The 10,967-nt window shown below is 39.1% G+C and overlaps 1 pseudogene; it reads left to right on the forward strand.

The window, feature by feature from the left end:
• Positions 1–5,056: 5,056 nt before the first annotated feature.
• LOC102931877 lies at positions 5,057–6,585 on the forward strand (annotated as a pseudogene).
• The last annotated feature ends 4,382 nt before the right edge of the window (positions 6,586–10,967 follow it).

A 10,967-nucleotide genomic window follows, 5' to 3' on the forward strand; every position in this document is an offset into this window, starting at 1 on the left:
GTTTAGCCACAGTTGCACTTTTTTGGTTCTCTTACTATGTTTTTTAATTTGCGGTATACATTTAAGTTGAGCCTATATTATGGTGTCTTTAAAAAGTTTTCATTCAGCTTTCAGGGATTTCACTTTTGGTGCTGTACCTTTTAATTTCTGTTTAACTAATGTCCTCATTTTTGTGTAGTCCGCCTTTCAGAAATTAAATGCTACAGTGTTGGGCCACTATGGTGTTTTCCCCTCCACAGGGATGTAAAATTTAATTATATTATGGTCACTATTACCAAGCAGTCCAGCTATATTCACCTCTTGGACCTGATCCTGTGCTCCTAGAAGCAGTAATTTAAGGTGTCAAGAAACTTTATTTCTGCATCCCGTCCTGAGGTGACATAGTCAATATCAGGAAAGTTGAAATCTCCCATTTTTATTGAGTTTTTTATTTTTATAGCCTCTCTAATCTCCCTGAGCATTTCACAGTCACTATCACCATCCTGGTCAGGTGGTAGACAATATATCCCTACTGCTATATTCTTATTATTAGAGCATGGAATTAGTATCCATAAAGATTCTATGGTACAATTTGGATCATTTAAGATTTTTACTCTGAGTCACCATGCTTCTTAGGGCTATGTTTGGGTTACTGCAGTTTATGGGTCAACCCTTCCACCCATTACTAAATTCTGAATATAGCCCTCCGGGAGGAAAAATCTCATCTTTCTCTTTCATGTGGGTGCAGTTCTGCTGCCTCAGTACTGGGTGGAACCATAGGATTTGGGGAAGCTCTGCAGGGAATGCACCAGTCCTTGGGCTCTCCCTGTATGCTTTTGTCCAAGGGAAGTTTTGGGGAAGACAGGAGCTAGAGCGTATGCCACTAGAATGATTTTCTGTTCCTTCCCCTTTCACAAACAGGGAGCACTAGAAGCTTCTCCAGTCATTAGAATGGAGTAGTAGAGGTGAAATGGCACTGTTGTTATTCCATGCATTGGGGGTGAAATAGATTCTTCACCCTGTGTAATATTTCCCAATGCCAGCTAGAGTGCTCAGGCTGGATGAGTGCTTAAATTGGGCTATTAGGTGTGGGGGTTCCAGCTCTGGCTGCTTCTCCTCCTTCACTGCAACATTAGGTGAGCTCTGAGCATGGCTGTTGGTTCAGACCCTGCAGGCAATGCAGGTGGGGAAATGCCTTGTGTGTGAATCCCACCAGGATTTAGTCATGAGCTATGCATGGAACTCCTTGGTGGCATCAGGACTTTGGCAGCTTTGTGAATACCTACTGGCTGATATTCAGGTGCATAAAGGCTTTTACTGCTGGAAACATAAGTGCCCGGGGAGTTAGGTAGCATCTGAGCAGTGGATTTATGAATGCCAGTGGTGATTAAATGTTGGATTTAGGTGCATAAAGGCCCCTTACTCCCCCTTGTGAATCTAGTCTTTATGTCCTCTTCCCTCATTTAGGACACAAGCACAAAAAAGAACAGAATTTTGCCCGCTTTTTCAATAGTGTACTTGCTTAGAATTGATGAACAACTATAGAAGTTTTGGTTTATGTATCTTTCTGGTCACTAGATGGAGGTAAACAACCACACAAAGGAAATGTTTCTCTGAGTCACGTACCATAAAATGAAAGATCATCTCAGGATAACATGGACAGCAGTGAATGTGTTTGTTCATCTGAAATATTATTCTGTTACCTGGTTATTCAAGGATATGATGGCACCTGACCTGCTGCCTACAGTAATGATACCTGCTGGTACCTGTCTTTGGATTGGGGGCAATTTAAATAATTCAAATATATAAATAGCTTGCTAACCTGAATGGGGATAAAAATAAAATGCTATGGTGCTAATTAATATAAAGAGCTTTTTTATTTACCAATAATCCCACTCTCCATTCAAGAAGTCAAGACAATTGTTTAGATTGGGTATGAGATAAATTGCTTGATTATGTGACCAAATGTAAGAGAGGAAAAAATGTTTCATTTAAAACAAACTATAATTTATGGACTAGAAAAAAATATACAGTAAGATATACACGCATTTGGCACTGACAGTTATTTGAAACAAAATTACATACTTTACATAGAGGCTATATCACTTATGTACAGCAGTAAGCATACATTTGTCTAATATTGCCTAAAGAGTGAGAAATAGAAACAGCCTCTTTAGTCTTTGCCTTCTGGTGTTGTCCAGTTATCTATGAACAAGACATGGAGACCTGTTCAGTAATATACAAAATCTTAACCATTCAAATTGCACCCTCTCTTATTGTTTAACTTCTGTGAATGCTGATAAATTACTAACTGTCAGATGACTGCAAACTTCTTCTCTTGTTAATGCTGCCCCATTTTTCCCTCAGCCCCCAACAGATGGACAACAATAACAATGTATCCTGAAGGTTTGGACTTCTTTTTCAGTGCAAAAAGGACACACTGCTGTGATGAAGGAATCCTTTTATTACACATAAGATAGAAGAGTCAAAGGGTGACACACCCTGAGGTTCTTATGGGATAGCATAGGCTTTATTCTTCAAATCCCTTTCATCTAAAGGACATGGAAGACAACCTGTATTCAGCTAAAATGGCTAACTACTGAATGCCCTGAAACTTCAGATGTGGAAAATGCATTATTTTTGACAATGTATATCTATTCCTATATTATATAAAAGTGAATTTATTATACAAAAAAGAAATGGGTTTCTAGTGGGCTAATTAGTGGGTGAAAGAATGGTAGAATGTACACTAGGGATAAGTCTGATTCATGAGCAATGCTTCAGCTTGTAATTGAGCTGATGCAGTGGGTTATTTGTTTTTGATTACTTCCCTTCACTGCCAAGCTACATTCAGGCAATTAGGTGTTCGGGGCTTTTTTTAAGATTTGTTGCAAGGCATTGTAGTTTTCTTGTAGAGTAGAAGCAAAATGAACTCAGTTACAATGGAACTTCAATTACAGGGAAGTAGAGTGAAAGTCTCAAGTATCTTGAATATATTTCGTGTCCCTTATAGTGACTTTTCATTTTGCTAGAGTCAGGTTCCAGTGTGCTAATACCTGCAGAATATAGCAATTATCACCTATCAGGTGGTGAAATGTGTATTCCAAGAGATTATCATATCCCCTTCTGAGCAGAAAGGGAGGAGAAGTTGGTGAGGGGCAAGGAGTACTCCCTGGTTACCGGTCTTGCTAAAGTTGCCCACAGTGGGGAGTGAAGAGGAGCTGGTCTTGCTGTAAATTGCCCTCAGTGGAGGATTAAGACATGGTAAAACTCCTAGAGGTGTCCCTCCTACCACAGCTGCCAATGCCCCTCCAACTGCAGGGAGTGACGAGAAGCAGATTTTTATGACAAATTTTCAAAGTTGCAGATTTAATAGCTCCACCTCTACTCCTACGTGACCAAATCCCAAACCCTTATACATTGGTGTGCAGGGCACCCCTATAGAACAGAGCTATGTGGGGTCCCCAAATCCTGCCCCCAGAGTTTTTCAGAATACTTAGCTTTTTTATAGCACTTCATCTGTTCAAAATGTAGCTCCGGTTGACTTTGGTTGTAGTTGTGAGTGCTCAGCACTTATGCAAATCTGGCTCCAGATGCATCAAATTGGATACCAGTGAAAAGTTTGCTTGAAGTTACTCAGCATCACACAGGCAATCTTAATTCTGGTATATCTTAATTTTTGAATGCTTGAATTTGCAACCTTAGTGTTCTTTTCTGTTAGTTTTTTTGTGTGTAATTTCCTCATATTTTTGAAAAACAAAAAGCAGTAATTCCATCATGTGGCATCATATTGGACCAACAAAAGGATTGAAACCTGTAAACCAATAGCATAGAACTACCCCTTGAGCTAATGAAGTAACTGGTAGTGGTTGTAACCTATCCTCTGTCTGGACCTAGAGGGGTGTTGACCCTTGATCCACGCCCCGATCTTGGGAGCTATATAGTTTTGGGTAACATCTAATTCATTTGCTCAGCACGTTTAATTGAAGTTATGAAGTTGTAACAAGAAGAGAACAAATTAGGCTTGCTATGATTAAAGTCCTGTTGTGGGCAACCTGTGGCCCACAGGCCGCACGTGGCCCATCAGGGATATAAGGCGTTGTGGGAGTAGCTATATTAAAGTCTGGGATTTAGCTGAATAATGTAGGTCTAAGGAGATAAGCCTAGGTCAGATATTTTGCGCTTTCATTCTGAGAGACAAACAAGTAACCACAAATGGGTATAGTACACCACAGAATTCCAAAAGAAGGGAGTTTTGGAGGACCTTAGCAATTACGCTGCTATACAGTATCTAAGTAGTTAGACCATATTTACATATAGGAATTAAGAGATAAGTGATGAAAATAATGAACATTAATGCTTAATTCTGGACCCCCAAAAGGCACATATGGATAGGGGTAAGAACAGTTAGCGTAAAGGGTCAAATAAGACATATATTCATGCTAAAATACTACATCCAGTTCCCATTTCACCATATTCATCGGCTCCCCAAGATGGTGTAAACTAAATCAAGATCTCCCTTCTGATGGGTTTCACTTACTTTACCTTCTATCTTTGTTGCCACTGGTCTCGATATGTTTAAATATGCACAATGCAAGACTCTAAGTATGAATACTGGAAACCACTTTACTTTTTATCTTATTGTTATATTTATGTATATTGAGCCTTTCCTATTATTTCAATTCAAGCTTCAATGTGCGTTTCACCAAATTCCATCTTTTCAATTAACTCTAAGTAGCCGGCTTGAAAAAGAACATGTTATCTGTGACAAGCGGATCATGTATCTCAATAAATAATCTTACAGGCAGGTCCCGACTTTACGACATTTGAGTTATGATGAATGGCACTTACTCTGTTTAAAAATGTGAAACCCTGTTTCGACTTTCTGACATCGTGTTTCGAGTTCACGATGCTTGAGCTGATGCAACGCCATGCCAGCGAACAAGTTCATATGTGCGCATCAACATTCTGTGGTGCCCATCTCCCTGACTCCAGATGCTCAAGAGCTGTTCCAATGCCATTTTTATATGTGCTTCCAAACTTCTTCTTAAAATGTAGTGTTTCTTTGCCCATAATAATGGCAGAAAAGAATAAATCTGGTGCAAGTGATGTTTCTTCTTCTAAGAAACGTAGAACAATTATTATGGAAACAAAAATGGAAATAATTAAGAGGTCTGAAAAAGGTGAGATGCAAACTGAAATTGGTAAAGCTTTGGATATCCTCGAAGGACTATTGTGACCATCCTGAAAGACAAGGTACAAATTCAGGAACATGTTAAGGGCTCGACTCCTATACAATCAACTCTGATAACCAAGCAGCATGTTGGACTTATTGCTCAGGTTGAGAAACTGTTAATTGTTTGGCTGGAGGATCAAAATCAATGCTGTGCTCCTGTGAGTTTAGGCATAATTCAGGAAAAGGCTAGGAGTCTTTATGATGATCTAAAAAAATAACAGGGAGAGTTCTAATGCAGAGCCTTTTAATGAAAGTAGGGGGTGGTTTATGCATTTTAAGCCAGGGCCAATTTGCATAACATCAAGGTCTTGGGTGAAGCTGCCAGTGCTAATGAGGAGGCAGCTCTTGTTTTTCCTGAGACATTGGCTGAAATCATTGAAGAGGGTGGGTATTGTGCTCAGCAAGTTTTTAATGTTGATGAAACTCTTGGAAAAAATGCTGTTGAGAACCTACACTGCCAAACAGGAGAAATCCATGCCAGGCTACAAAGCTGCTAAAGATAGGTTCACTCTTTTGCTTGGTGCAAATGCTGTAGGTGACTTTAAACTTAAACCTTTGCTTGTATACCATTCCGAAAACCCAAGGGCTTTCAAGGGATATTACAAAGCATTTATTCCAGTGATATGGAACTCTAATCCTAAAGTATGGGTCAACTGGAATATTTTTGAAGATTGGTTTAATCATCATTTTGTGCCCAATGTCAAGGATTATTGCAGCAAAAACAACCTTGCATTTAAAGCATTGTTAATCCTCGACAATGCTCCTAATAATCCAACGATCCTTAATGACATGCATCCTGACATCAAAGTGGTGTTTCTGCCCCCCAATACCACCTCATTGTTGCAACCCAGGGACCAGGGGGTAATTGCATCATTCAAGGCCTACTATCTTAGGAGCACATTTGCCCAGGCCATCAGGGCAACTGAGAGGGAAGGTGGACCAACTCTGAAGGAATTCTGGAAGGGCTTCAACATTTACCATGCAGTTAAGAACATTGGTGAGGCATGGAATGAAGTCAAACAATCAAATGTGAATGGTGTTTGGAGAAAATTGTGTCCTGATTTTGTGTCTGACTTCCAAGCTTTACAGACACTGTTGAGGAGGTGACCAAAACTGTTGTTGAAATGGGCAAATAACTCAACTTAGACGTTGCACTAGAGGACGTTGATGAGTTGCTGGCATCATATTCTGCACATTCCAGTTGTCATATAGGAGCTGTGAGAGGATGGAGGATGCTCAGTGCACATGGAACCTTTGGAGAGGTTAGCTGCCAAGCTCTGCATCACTTTATATATTGCTTCTTCTTTATGACATGTATTTTTATAATGAGTCTCTTAACTCTACCAAGCCTGCAAAACAATACTAAATAATACTAAATACTAAAATAATAATGTAAAGGTCTAGCTGGCTTTTGCAAGCCAGCCTAGGACTACTGAATGCAAATTTGGTGTGGCAGTAAACACATAATTTTTAAAAATGACAACACTGTTTTTTAAAGAATTTTATTTTGGACTGCAAACAAGAGGGAGGCTAGGACGCTGCCAATAGGATCTTATTGCTGGGAAAAAATTAGCACTACAAGTTATCAGCAGCCAGAATGATAATGAATCTATTGAAATGTAAATGAGCTCATTATTAAATTCCACCAAAAATTGGCTCATGTATTAGAGCACAGGAAGAACGGAGTCCGTAATTATTTTCATTAATCTAGTCTCCCTCTGCAGAGCTAGCTGGGTGCCTGACTGGCAGGCACTCTGAGAGAAAAATACCTGCAATGCACATGTGAAAAATGTATTAATACTTAGCGGTGAGGGGAGCTCTGGACTGCTGCCCTCTGTGTGGAATTCCAACTGAGCTACTTACAAATTAAGAACTCACTGATAAGCAAAAATGAGAAAATCTCTGAAAGAGTTGACAGGCTCTACATTTGAGACAAGCAAAATTCACTCAATCTGAAATTCTAGCCTTTATAATACAGACTTCTTATGAGATGTTAAACAAAAATCCATCTGGTTGCTGTTTCAGTAAGATTAAAAATCCATTGGACCACACCAAAAATTAGCACGGTATATGGCACACATTTCAAGGCTAGCTCTGAAGCTGCAAGATTCCCAGACAGATTCCCAGACAGATTTAGGGGCAGAGCCTTTGGGGTACAGAGTGGAGAGGTTCAAGGAATGAAACCCTTGAAGTTTAGGGCCAGATTCTTAGCTGGTGTGAATCATTACAGCTCTGCTGAGGTCAGTGAGGTTATGCTGAGCTACAATAAGTAGAAATTTACAATAGGGTAGATTTACAATAATTTAGAACTTTTAGCCTCGTTATGATTGTGTAGCCTCTTTTCATTTCTGGCTTGACGGTTTCTGATCCATATGCATCTTAGCAGCCCACTATAGAGAGGTAGCAAGAAGTAGGGCTGGGATTACCTGCAATCTAGGTGAACAGGTATCTAGGGAGCAGAGGGTTGGAGGTGGGGTGGAGAAGCCAGCTGTGACAGATATGGCAATTATCTGCAATATCCTGGAAAACCTTATTGAATTAAGTTAAACCTTACTGAATTAAGTTTTTAAGTATTTTAGGAGTTCAAAATGCAAATGTTTATGTATTATTGTGGGATTGTGTATAACTTCTTTAAAGGGGAGGCAGGACTAATGTAAACCCTGGGAAGTGTTATGAGCTTCAAAAGACCCTTTTAAAACAATGGGCCAGATAATACTGAATTTTTAGTGGAGTGAGTTTTCTAGGAGATATTTGGGAGGTAGGGGAGTGCAAATTACCAATCTCCAGACCCTTCCTTTTGAAGCTGTGCCCCAAGGAAAAATCTGATTGTCTGCTGATCACCTATTACATGTAGGTTCTTTTATTATTTTTAATGTTTACTCTGAAACTTTTTACCTTAAAAATAAATATACTTGATTAGAAGGAGCTATGTGGCAACTTAACTGTGGGTAAGTATACTGTTCATAGCCTTTGAAACTTAAGTAAAGTGAAGATACCGGCCAACGTAGGTGGTCAGCCTTGCTGGGGAATAACACAGTTTGGGCATGGAACTGGGCAGCCTGGAAAAACTCCCATCAGGAGGGTGAGAGATGCAGGTCTCTGGCCCAGTGAGGTGTGGCTGGGGAGCTGCAAGACTGAGAGTGGATGTCCATGTTGGACCATGAAGGGGAATACAGGTATAATTGTCCTGGACTGTGACACCAGCATCTACTCTTAGTCAAACCCCTAACTAGTCAGGGCTCTGGGTTTAGGGCTGGCCTTCACAGCACTGCTGCTGCTATGTGTAGTGATGTACATGGCTTGTAGTATTTCATCCATCAGTATTTCTCTTTCCAGTTTATCTTATATTCCTGGTGATATAGTACATGATGCTTCTATCTTAGCATATATTGTTACAGCTTGTTTGAGATCGCATGGTTGTACATCATTAAGAGAAATGTGCTGTTAATAATGTGTCTGCAATCACTGGGTAATGTCCTGGTGGCAACTCCCTGGTCATATCATACTTTTCTACTTCCAAAAGTCATTGATATATCCTTGGTGGTGCATCTACAGACTTTTTCTTGTGTACTGCAATAATGGTTAATTGGACATTTTCCAGCTCTGGAAGTATGACCATAGAGAAACTTTGTACTATTGTGTGCAAGACATTTTTAGATACATTTTCTCTGCCATTGCTGAACTCTGCAGCTTTCACCAGATGTGGCACCATAAGTTATAGACAACCATGCCTCTAGCTATGCAGCTTACAGCCCTTCTTTTTGATGCATCTGTGGAGACATGGGTATCTTTCAATTGGTCAAAGAAATGCAGCTCCTATGTTGAGATCAGTATATGCTTTGATTTTGTTTCTCTTGTTCTTGCTGTGGCAACCATGCCTGTTCTGTGTCTTTGTGAAGGAGTTCTTTTAGGTAAGATGTTTGAGCTGCAGAGTTGGGTATGAACGTACATCATTCAACATGCTTTGTAGTGTCTGCATTACTTTTTCATCTTTGGGTCTCTGTATGTTCAGTATTGCTTGAAACTTGAAAACCTCAAACAATTTCACACCTAAACAGATGAATTCAGCTGTTTGAACCTGACAGTTGGTCTTGTTCAGTAAATTTGTTGCTTGCAATTTTTAGCACTTTCTGCAACCAGAAAGTTACGGCATTCAGTAGCAGTGCTCTCCCAGACTATTATGTCACCAGGCCACGCTTTCATTCCTGCTAGACTAGCACCTGAGAAATTGTGTGACAAAATATTTCTGGTGCTGAACATACTCTGAAAGGCAATATCAAGAAGCAGTATCTACTGCACAGTATGTTGAAAGTGCAAATCTTGGGGCATTCTGTGTCTACAGAAAATCTGCTCAGACCCTGCCAATGCATTTAAGTTGCTGAAGAATTTTGCATCAGACTCCTCAGCAAACATTTTGTTCCTTTGGGACAAGTGGAAAAAATTCCTTGTAATATTCTTATTCAGCTCCTTGGGATCAATGCCAGGTCTGAATCCGGCTCCTTTTTTCTCTGCAGTTGTTAAGAAGGGAGCCTAATTTGTTGGCTTTCCTTTTCCATGAATGATTAAGTCTCCTGCCATGTTTTGCCACTGTTTTTCTAATCTTAAGGCTTGTGGAACACTTAAAATGGCATTTATAATAGGCTCTGCATTCTTCCAGAACCATATCTTTGCCCCTTTTGTATTAGCAATTTTTTATATGATGCAATTAATACTCATTTGGACTCAGGTTTGTTATCAGTCAAAAAAACTGGCAAATATGTTTCATGAAAAACTTTGACACTTTCATATTTTCTTGAAATTTATTTATATAAAAAATCCCAAGTCCGATTTTAGATGTGTCTCCCCCCTCCCCCAGTTTGGAGGTTTATTTCCTCTTATGTTTCTGCCTTTTTTCCTCCTTGTCCCCATCACCTGTTCTTTTCTTTTCCCCCTTTGTTTCATTTGCCTACTGAAAAAGGGGGAGGAAGGAGAAAACAACTAGTACATTAATTTTCAGTTCCAAAAACCAGAAAGTATTTTTCCATCAAAAAATTGGAAAATTTTGAACAAAAATTTTGGTTAAAAATCTGAGTTTCTTAAAAGACCATGTTTCATTTGAAAAATGTTTTGAATTAAATTTTTTCAATTAGCTCTAGTTATTATTCTCCCTCTCCATGGCCTACACCCTCTTGCGTACACCAAATGCCTCACATGCTTTAGCCCAAGATTTGTCTCATTCCTACTACTATCACTAAATTTTTTCCTCACAATAGGATTTCAATCTCACGTTTGATTTTTCAAGCTCTATACTTTCTTTGAATGTTTCTGTTGTGACATTATCTTGTATTCCTTTGTCTATTTTCTATGTTATGTATGGGCCATTGTGCACATTTTTATTAAGCATTCTTTTGAGTTACCAGCTTTTTTAGTGTTTATAGAAACATCTCTTCACATAAGGAACATTCTGTCTTTAACTCATGCATTTTCCTACATTGTGTGCATATTTTTTGCAAAGTGGCTTATTATAGTTTCTATATATTTTCCCAACTTAACATGTGAAAACAAAGTGAAAACAAGGGGCCTATGAGCTAGATATTATTATTAAAATTTTAACTCATAAGCAGTCATGAGATAAGAGGGAAGGTCCTCTCATGGATCAGTTACTGGTTAAAAGTTAGGAATCAAAACGTAGGACAAAATGGTTACTTTTCATAGTTGAGAGAAGTAAAAAGGGTAGACAGTGAGGTAGCAAAGTTTGCAGACAATACAAAAT

This window comes from Chelonia mydas, chromosome 4, assembly GCF_015237465.2.
Source record: "Chelonia mydas isolate rCheMyd1 chromosome 4, rCheMyd1.pri.v2, whole genome shotgun sequence".
Lineage (NCBI taxonomy): Eukaryota > Metazoa > Chordata > Testudines > Cheloniidae > Chelonia > Chelonia mydas.